Source organism: Falco peregrinus, unplaced genomic scaffold (genome assembly GCF_023634155.1).
Source record: "Falco peregrinus isolate bFalPer1 unplaced genomic scaffold, bFalPer1.pri scaffold_58, whole genome shotgun sequence".
Classification (NCBI taxonomy): domain Eukaryota; kingdom Metazoa; phylum Chordata; class Aves; order Falconiformes; family Falconidae; genus Falco; species Falco peregrinus.
Genome location: NW_026599622.1, coordinates 746,545 through 756,513, shown reverse-complemented (window position 1 = coordinate 756,513; position 9,969 = coordinate 746,545). Strand labels below are relative to the sequence as shown.

At 49.1% G+C, this 9,969-nt stretch overlaps 1 long non-coding RNA gene across 1 annotated transcript; it reads right to left on the bottom strand.

The window, feature by feature from the left end:
• Positions 1-5,732: 5,732 nt before the first annotated feature.
• Positions 5,733-9,073, bottom strand: LOC129783614 (uncharacterized). The gene is made up of 2 exons (XR_008745382.1): positions 8,987-9,073; positions 5,733-5,773 (listed from the first exon to the last, which is right to left on the bottom strand). It is a non-coding gene; the product is annotated as an uncharacterized LOC129783614 (long non-coding RNA).
• Between the last annotated feature and the right edge of the window lie 896 nt (positions 9,074-9,969).

The window sequence follows — 9,969 nt, the reverse complement described above, 5'->3', positions numbered from 1 at the left end:
TGGTATGCTGACCTACAAAAAATACAGTACTTTCTGTAATTCCACTGTCTAGTATTACAGACCATTACAAATGCAGGAATGATTCATTCTCTCCTTCACAGCCCACAGATTTGTCTCAAATACAATAAAGCTGCGTACCAGCAGCAATTTGTACATCTGGTTGATCACTACATAAACACTGCTCCCATCGAAGTGATTAAAAGCTGATAGAGACTGTTTACCAAGAAACTAGTTTTACGGTACCTCGTTCCTTTCACTCCTGGTTGTTGCTGCAGGTCTAGAAAACAGAAATATATTTCAGTACTGAAATGCTTACTTTGCATTATGAATAATACCTACCGTAGCTTTGAAAACTTAACTGCAGAACTGAATTAAACTAAAATCTGGCATAGTAACTTTGCTAGATATAGTTCAAGACTGAAACAATTATTGTGTGCTATTAATGTCTACTGGAAGGCTAATTTTTCCGCAAGATATTAAGCAAACAGTTGAAATAACTGTTCCCTAAACTTCACGCAAAGTGACAGAAATCTTACAGCTACAGACATGGAGCTATACGGTTACGTGCATTCCCTGTTTAATACCAGGGGTTCAGCTCCCTTCAGTAATGAGAATCCTTCTCCTACAGGTCAAAGAACTGTAATTTTGGATTCTCTGGTGTCCTGCGTCTGGCTGGGATGCAGTTTGTTTTCTTCACAGCAGCCCACACAGGGCTGTGCGTTAGATTTCTGACCAAAACAGTGTTGCTAACACACCAGATTTTTAGCTAGGGCTGAACAGCGTCAACAACTTCTCTTTCGCACTTTGCCACAACCCACACAAGTAAGTTCAGGGTGGGCAAGAAGTCAGGAGGGAACAGCTGCAAGAGAAAAGGTGGAGCGGGGAGCAGGGCAAAAAATCCTGAGTACCTGCAGTGAAAAAAACTGAGATACCTCACCCGTTTTAAACACATGAAATACTTCTATGCCTGTGCACACACTCATGTAATTAATCAGAATTTGTGCACGTGACCTCATTGTTGACTTGGCCAGCATGTTCAAAAGCACTCTAAACAAAAGTGAAGTGTTTGTCAACACAAAGCGCATCAGGTAGTCACACAAAAGAACAAGAAAGAACAAGAAAGAACATCAGGTGGTCACATGAAAGAACAAGAATCTTCATAGGCGTCAGGTTTACAAAAAACCTAAACACACAACAAAAACCCAAACTAGCCTCTAGCTCTCAGGCCAATTTTTATCATTAAGTAAGTTTTATTTTCAACATTCCTTATATGCATACCTTCCTTCATCCTCAGATGTTTCACTGGAAGTGCTCTCATCCGGTACTTGACCATGATTGCCACTGGAAGAGCTCATCTGCTGATGAGCCTTCTGCTTTGAAGGCTGTCTTTTACTTTTCTTTGCACCTTTGGCATTCAGGGCAATTTTACTGCATTACACAGAAAGAAAGAAAAAAAATCACCAAGTGAATAGGTTTATAAAAAATATTTCTGTGAAACAGACATACTTAAGATGATGTCCAGAAACAACCGAGACAAAAAATATCTATGATAAAATCACAGACTTGACTGTAAAGATCGTGGAATATGCCCAAGTATTTAAAACCCTTCCCCTAGGAGTGAGGGGGACACGTGGAATCTGAGCTAGATCCAGGTTAAGCTGGACTATATCCAATAGCCACGGTACAGAAAGCACCTAGAGCAGAGATTCCTTTGAAGGACAGACAGAAAAAGCTCCTGCTTAGGTCTGCATAAAAATACGTGTGCCTTCTTTAGACTTTTGAGATTGGTTTGGTAATATCATCTTTTCCCCTCTCCTGACAAAGGGCATATTAACTTAATGAAAAGGAAAACACCAACTGCACGGAGATCACTAAAATCACCTAGAAAAGGGAGCAGTAGCAAACCCCAAGTTCCTACTTTTCTTTTCTAGGTGGCCTTTTCCTACAAAAATAACTGCTTTTTCCAGTCTTCAGTTCTGGTTTTGAAGATGCATTTTACCTCAGTGTTGACATGGAAATCACAGGAATTTAGGTGGGGGTTTTCTTTTGGTTTCCCCTTTTCTTTTTTTAGAGCAGGCCATAAATTTGAACCTCCATCGTGTGCTTCATTTTGTCAAAAAAGAATTTTTCTTCATTTTTTGAGAAGCAGTGGACTACTCACTATGGCTTTCACCACTGAGGAAACTACTTCAACTACCACAGTATCAGAAAACCTAAGACACTTACATAGCACTACATATAAGAGCTAGAGATTATCTCCTTAGCTTACCCTTTCATTGGCACTTTAATCAATTTTGAGCTCTCCCCAGATGAAAAACTTTTTGTCTTTTTCTTCTATCGTGTTTTCATTCTCCATTTTCAAACAGTCATTCTTCCTTACAGTAATCTTTTGTTTCATTTGCCGATTAGTGATGTTAATTAATTTATCCACACATTCCTGTTTTGCCACGGTCTGCACTTTTGAACATCTTTGTTTGCTTTTTTCCTTCTTAACCTATAAAAACAAAGTTAAGCTTCACGTATTTCTAGAAGACAGAAACACCACATCCAAGATTGATTAATTCAGGGTTTACCCCTGAAATAATATAAAATTATTTTTTTTAATTCATAGAGAAGCATTTTCACAAAATTACACTACAAAGTGTATTATGCCATTGAAAGTACTTTGAATTCACTCATCATGCAAGACATAACAAAAATACGGCCCTTAGAAAGAAAACAATAGTGTCTCTTAAAACAGGAACAACAAAAAAGTGAAAACATTACTGATGGACAAAGCGTTAGGAGGACTGCACAATGTTCGTTGTAACACCACCAGAAAAAAATCAAGTGGATCTGCGAACAAGGAGAGGAAAGAAAAAAAGATCCCAAACCCACAAACACAACTGGTTTCACAGGAAAGAGGAATTTTAGTGAAAGGCAATGAAGACACACCACGCAGATAGCACAGCACATGAATTAGTAGTCAGGACCCTGTTTAGAAGCTATTTTCATTCTTTGATACAGAATCAGAACTGATATAATTGTATGGATTTCTTTTTATGGCAATGAAGAGATAACTACTTGCACTGGAACCAAGTGCCACCTATTGTTAAACTGGAACAATAATGCATTCCGTTTTCCAAAAATGGGGAAAAAAGACAACTCTCCACTGCCCTCTTTATTCACAAGTCACCTATTCCCATTAGAACAAACCCCAGTTTGTAGGAAGCATCTTCCCGTCGTGACCAATAGCTCAAGTGAACAGGAAATACTCTGCCTGGCTCCAGAAGGCTGCAGGTCTCCCCAGGCTCTTTTACACACGCTCCATCGCTGCTATCGCTTCAGCAGCGGTTTTACCTCCCAACAGAGACTTCCTTAAAAACATGTTCTGACTTTCCTGAACAGCGGATTGTATCTCACAGTTTCGTTGATTTGCACAGCAGAATCCTGCAGTTTCCGTTGAAGCTAACGAAGACCGTGTGCTTTCAAACCCAAGCACATTCAGCACCTCCACCATAACTCTGAATTAGAGCTATTGCCTAAACCACTACAGGCTGCACACGCTGCCCGTGCCACCCTGGCTAGCCCAGCCCTGTTTTACCGATTCATCCAGGCACTTGCATCAGTGCCTCTGACTTGGTGAATTTACACATGAGAAACCAGGCCTTTCTGACCAACACCCATGCTCTTTAACTGCACCGGTTATTTTTAAATTAATGACACATTACTAATTAAAGTGACCAAGACAAGTCAGAACTACAGCTCGGTTGTAGTCAAAATCACATGCGCCGCAGATTTTCCCTGAATTTCTTCACAGCATCACCTATGATTGCTGTTGTCAAATACATGACAGCTGCTTTCTTTACCTGCAGAAAGCTTGGCACAACACGTACAATATTGTACAACATACAGCTCCATCTGACAGTCAGACCAGAATGGCCTTCCTGCAGTGCAGGCGGGCTGCATATCTCCAGTAGCACCCACAGCCCCAGCCTGCACTGCCTTAGAGACAGCAAAGATCTGCGCTGATGAGAAACGCTCTCATGCACATGGCATTTCACCTTGTCCACGGATTTGAAACACGGGTTGCTTCGCGAAATTTAATTGTATGGTTTCGTTCCAAGGCAAAACAGACTGTCCAACAACTTGTGACTTACACTAAAAACCATAAATCTTCACCTTCCATATGAACGGATACATGCCAGGATATGTACTGCTGATGAGTTTTTCCGCATGTTGCTGGGGAGCAATACCTGCACGTGTTCATCTTTTTGTCCACCTCTACTGGGATTCCCTCTAGCTGGGTACGTTGCATCTCAGGGTTGTATGGAGGGGATTACCTCCAAGCAGCGGGACAGATCACCCCTGTCGCTCCTAAACTGCCTCTGCTGAGCATCTCGGTGCCTCCCACAGTGGTGGCTTGCTCAGGAAGAGGTGGCCTGTGATGGCTCCTCTCCAGTGCACATGCCCACAGGACCACCGAGCAAAGGACTATCCCACACCATCCTCCCCCTCTCTGAGAAAGAAAGCACGTACCTATCTATGGCTAATCTCCCTTCTGAAGCAGTACAGCTCAGCTGAGACCTCAGACTGCTTTTCTGCAGCACCTGGGATTCTTACCAACACTGTCTCCATGGACTCTACCCGGACTCAGTTTTGTGCAGAGGAGGTGTTTACTGCCGCATGCGCAACAGCAACGGCAAGGGCAGGCAGCGCAGCGATCTCCTGTTACCGAACGTGCTGCTCTGGGACTCCCAAACAGGCGGTCAGTTATAGCCCTGGCAAAGTTCTCCAGCAAAGCCACCCCCGATTTGTACCCACCTCAGCTGTACAAACACGGTGTAACCAGACGCGCAGCGGCTCTTTACCTCCAGCACTGTATGTCCCTTTCCTTCCCATGTCACCACCACCTGCAAAAGCGCTCACGGAAATGAGCAAACCCCACCCGCCAGAAAGAGGCAGGGCTTTCAAAGGGAAGGAGGGTATTCAATGGAAGCTGCAGATGTGCCCTGCCTGGAGAAGGCACCACTGGCAACCCCTCCTCTGTGAGAGCTGGGGAGATGCAGAGGGGGAGGAAGGCAGGCGTCGGGGAGGAACTAGAAGCCCTGGTTTGCTACTGCTGCAGTAGCCCTGGCTGTGGGGACAATAGAGCTCGCCATGAAATGACGATCAACCAAAATATTTCAGAGGGGCACAGCAGGGAGCACAAGCTGCTGGGCGTCAGCAAAGGGCTGTGCTCAGCTTCTCTGCGGCACGTTGTCACAGGCAAGGTGAACACGAAGCACAGGGAGGATCTGCAGTTCTACCTGCCTTGCAGGGGCTTGGCCTGAGCTCCCCCTTTGCAAACCAAGTCACCCTCCCACCACACCGCACAACCTCTGCTTCATGTACGTCCCAGCAACTGGGGTACCACATGCAGAGAAATCTGAGAGGTCCCCCCTGGTCACAGCTCTAGTCATCACTGGTTCCAACACCTTCTGATGCTCAGGGTGTCCCCTGCGCCAGGGGTCCTCCCTCCAGGCGCCCCTCCTCCTCTCCATTTGCCCTGGAGTAGACAACATCACACCCATCCTGGGGAGATTTAAGCCCCAAAGAGCTCAGAACTGCCTGAAGCCAGCACAAAAGCCTATCTTCTCTCTGAGAGTTGCAATGTCCTTACACCCTCCCTGTCCTTCCCGTCTCGATCAGAAACCAAACAGGGGAAGCGGTGCACGCAGATACACAGAGAATACTGAATGGGACACACTGGCTCCTCTTCCAACTCCTTTATTGTCTCAAAGGTGTTTTCATTCTGTTGGAGGAAAAAGAGAGAAGTATGTAGAGTCCCCAGGTTTATCCCTGGTAAGCACTTTCACATGTTCATTTAGCAAAGCAGATTAGATTGATTCCTCAGAGATTTTTATTTGGGGGGGGGGGGGGGAGGGCGGGGGAGGAGGGGATTATAATGAACTCATTCAGTTTTTAAATCAGGCTTAGGAGCCACGACTCACTGGCTACGAATACATGTACACACATGCGTGTACAGGACAGCACAGAATACTCTATTTACTCATATGCCTCTGAAAAGACATTTTTTTTTCTATTATTTGTTGTTCTCTGCATCATTTATGGCTGGACTGCATGGACAAGATGGTTTTCTTAATTCTGTGAAAACACTTGCATCTATTGATGCCTGCACCTCTAAACATAGTGATATGGTCATACAGCCAAATCTGCAAAGCGGATTACTGTTCTTACACCATTCTGGGCATAGCAGGCATACTCATAGAAACACCCCTAACGGCCTAATGGTCATGCCTATTTACACATTTATTTCTGCTATTTCATCCTCTGTAAAGAACAAGTGCTCCTTTCCTCGACCTGTCTCAGAACAAATCTGAATACTTAAGGAATTAAAACAGATGAGTCGGCCAAAGGAAAATTTAAACATACTTACTTTAACAATGCCAAGGAGTTATTACTAAAATGCAGGCACTTTGACAGCAGGTATCTTACCAGTGCTGTGCAAAGTGACACAGAAAAGCCTCAAGAAAAATCTACTAGAGTTTGGGTCAATACACTAAATCCCAGCACAATGGCTCAAGGGTAAGGGCACTTCAAAACAGAATGTGTCCTGAATCAAGTTAGGAAGAAGACAAAGAACATATCCTGCTGGGAAGATCATTAACGATTAGGAAAACTCGACCAGGCTACTATAAATTTGTCCCAGGTTAGAAAAGGCCAAGAATCTTTCAAAGGACACTACAAAAAAATAACATTTAAGACAAAAGGCAGTGTAGGACCAAATGGAATTAAAAGGAGTCCTAGAAAGTAAATCTTTCAGTAATAAGCAAGCAAGGCTAATAACAATCTAGGGCACAGAAAAGATTAGCTCAGCACCAGGATGCACAGCAGATAGGAGAGCAAATTAGTTCTGTCTTACCAAAAGGTAAATGGGGGGGGGGGGGGGTGGGGGGGTGGAAATGCAGTACTTAGTGTTTCTCTTTATTTTTCCTGCATCTAATTTTTAACTGTTAAGAGAAATAACACAAAAGCTTTATTTTTGCTAATGCCAGGCAACCAGAATCTGGAATTTAAATTAATCCTTTACACACTGCCATTTGGGGATCATTTCTACCAGATCCAACAAGGATACAAGGGATAGGACAAGAGGAAACGGCCTCAGGCTGCCCCAGGGGAGGTTTAGATTGGACATTAGGAAAAAATTCTTCACTGAAAGGGTTGTCAAGGCCTGGAACCAGCTGCCCAGGGAAGTTTCGGGGTGGCCTCACCATCCCTGGAGGCATTTCAAAGATGTGTAGATGTGGTGCTCAGGGACACAGTTTAGTGATGGGCTTGGCAGTGTTGGGTTAATGGCTGGACTCAATGATCTTACAGGACTTTTCCAACCTAAATGATTCTATGATTCTATGCTGTTCAAAGTGACCTGCAGTCTTCCTTCAAAAAAGAGGGTTTATACTGCTGTTTCAATTGTTCTGGTTATCGGGTAATCCAGCCTCATAGCACTCTTTAAATTAAAGTTTACAAGCACCGAGATATTCCCCAGTGACTGCACTTTAGCTAGTTTGATATTAAGCTATACATTTTTCTTAACGTGATTAGCAGCATACCTCAAGCTATGTTTGAACATATATTCTTAGGTGAATGGGAGATACTACCAGCTTTTCATTAGACAGAACATATGAGTATTTTAAAAAGCCAAACTCTAACAGAATACACAGCACAAGCATGTGTTTCTGCCAAGGTATTTTCTATTAAGTAAATCAAATGCATATGTTCGGTCTCTCCCTCTTCTGTCCATACTTAAAATCCAGGCAAATTTGCAGAACAGCGCAAAGAGCAAGGTGTTAGAGAGAAGACCCACAACTTCTCTCGCACATGCTCTTCTGCTACCGGTAGCTACGTGCTTACCTTTGCACTCACATTTGTTACACAACACACTTTGGTGCCCGGGAATTTGATTGATTTAGATTCGCCCTGACAGAAGGAAACCTTTTTTCTTAACCGTTTGACCTTGTTTCACTTCTAACTGGAAGATCAGTCCTGCCAGGAAGGAGAGGTGAAACCTCACGACAGCTGGAGGGTGAATAATCTCTCTTCAAACTCTAAAACTCTGCGTATCAAGTTTCCTTTACAATTTGTACTCCACCGGGCTATTAAAAATCTATGAAAAGCACAGCAAGAAATCAAGCCGCCCGCCAGTACAGAAGGTGCCAGCAGCTCCTCCTCGTTTCGCGAAAATCCAGCCCTCACCCTGAGGCTGCGGGACCAAATCCTGTGCAGCTGGAAGCGGCAGCGAGCCCTGGCCCCGGGGAAGGGCAGCTCAGCACCCTGCAAGGACGAGGCGCATCGCTCCGCTCCCCGCCACCCCGGGATGCCACACAGCCCCGGCGCCGGGCAGCGGCGGCAGCACGGGCTCGCTGACGGTAACGGCGACCCTCCTGCCTCCCCCGAACGCGTAACGAGAGGCGAAAGCACCGTCCGGGCCGGCGGCCAAAGCACCTGGAGCCGCATCTCCCACCCCGGCAGGCCCGCCACCCGCCGGGCCGCCACCCCCCTCGCACCCAGACGGGGGGCGAGCCCCGGGAAGGGCCGCTGCCGCACCGGGACGTCGCGCAGCCCCTCCGAGCGCCGAGCCCGGCCGGGGCTGGCAGCGACCGTCTCCTCGGGACCTGATGCTGCCGTCCAACGGCCGGATCCCATCGCCCGCCGCGCAACGGATCGAGCACCCGCACGGCCGAGGGACCAGCTACGCGTGTCTGCGGGGACGGGAGCTGGGGGGCAAACCCACAAAGCTAGCACAGCTCTTCGCGACAGGAAAATACTTTATACCCCTGGAAAAACCGTTTACGATGACCTTTAGTCACACTTAATCCTCACTGGGTCTTACGAGCCTCATCCCCATTTAAAGGCACAGCGGTCTTTACTTTCACTCAAGTGTTCATGCACAGTTCAAGTAATTTCTGTTTGGTCCCATTAACCAACTGGTTCTCCTTGAGCTTACCTCGTGCCCCAGCTTGCCCCATGGCGTCTGTTCCCCCTCCCGAGGCCGTGTGCTGCCAAGCGCCTGCGACACGCGCTGTCCCCCGGACCCGCTCCGCTGCTTCGCTGCAGACACATCTTTCCTCTACGCTGCCACTTAAGGCGCAGAGCTGCCTTCTGCTGACCACCGACGTGCAAGCCGTCGGTCCGCAACGCTTCCCGGGGCGCCGGGGGCTGCCTGCGGCGCGGCGCGGTGCGGGGCCGGGGGCGGCTCTGCGGGGGCTGCCGGCGGCTGAGGCGGAGCCGCGAGTGCGGAGCCGCGGCGCAGCCCCCGGGTTCGCCCCCTGCGCAGGGCTGCGCGCTCCCTTCCCTGCGCGCTCCCCGGCGCTCGCCGCCTCGCTCCGGCCTCTCCCGGAGAAGGGGTCCGCTCTCCGGCTGGCAAACGGCTCCCCCGAGCCGGGCACGGCCAGCGCCGCCGTCGCAGGAGCGTGTCGGGCCGAGGGGCGGCGGCGAAACGTCTCGAACCTCGGCAGCCACAGCCCCGACCGCGCGGAGACCCGGCAGCGAGCCCGGGCCCCCCCGCGGGAGGCGGCTCCGGCTGACCGGCACCTTCACGCCGCACTCGCGGCCTCTGCCGCGGTCGTGCCCGTCCTCCGCAGCCGCTCGGGGGGCGCCCGTCACCCGCAGCTCCCCCGGCTCGCCCGCGCCGCTCCCGCAGCCGCCCCCGGGCAGGGCGGGGGGGGACGGCGGAGCCCTCCCCGGCTGCCGTGCGGGCTCTGCGGCCCGGGCACAGCGGCCCCGCCGGCGCACCCCGCAGCGAGCGCACCGCGGCGCGGGGGGGCGGGGGGCGGCCACCGGCTTCCAGCCGCCGGCTGGCCCCGACGGAGGGGCGGGCGGGGTCGCTCCAGCCCGCGGCACCGGTGCCGGACCGCCCGCCGGCCGGGAGGGGTGTCCCCCCGCCCCGGGTGGCCCCGCGCCCCCCGAGCCGCCCCCCTCTCGCAGCCC